Raw genomic sequence first — 316 nt, 5'->3', positions numbered from 1 at the left:
GCAAAGTGGAAACAAGACAAGGACAGCCCAAGTTGTTCTCAGCACTCAGTTTATAAGCCTGCATCTGTGATCGTATAGGGTTGCATGAGGCACGGGCAGCTTCCACATCTGGAAAGGCATCGCCAATGCAGAAAGGTATATTCAGATTCGAGAACATATGCTCCCATCCAGGCATCATCACTTTCAGAGAAGATCTTGCATTTCTCAACACGATAATGCAAGACCACATGCAGCACCAATTACGACATCATGGCTGCGTAGGAATTTGGATATTGAAATGGCCAGCCTGCAGTCCACTTCTTTCACTTATAGAGCA

The sequence above is a fragment of the Leptonotus elevatus genome, chromosome 18 (genome assembly GCF_054856555.1).
Source record: "Leptonotus elevatus isolate MCC_2025b chromosome 18, RoL_Lele_1.0, whole genome shotgun sequence".
NCBI classification, from domain to species: domain Eukaryota; kingdom Metazoa; phylum Chordata; class Actinopteri; order Syngnathiformes; family Syngnathidae; genus Leptonotus; species Leptonotus elevatus.
This window is presented reverse-complemented; position numbering follows the sequence as displayed.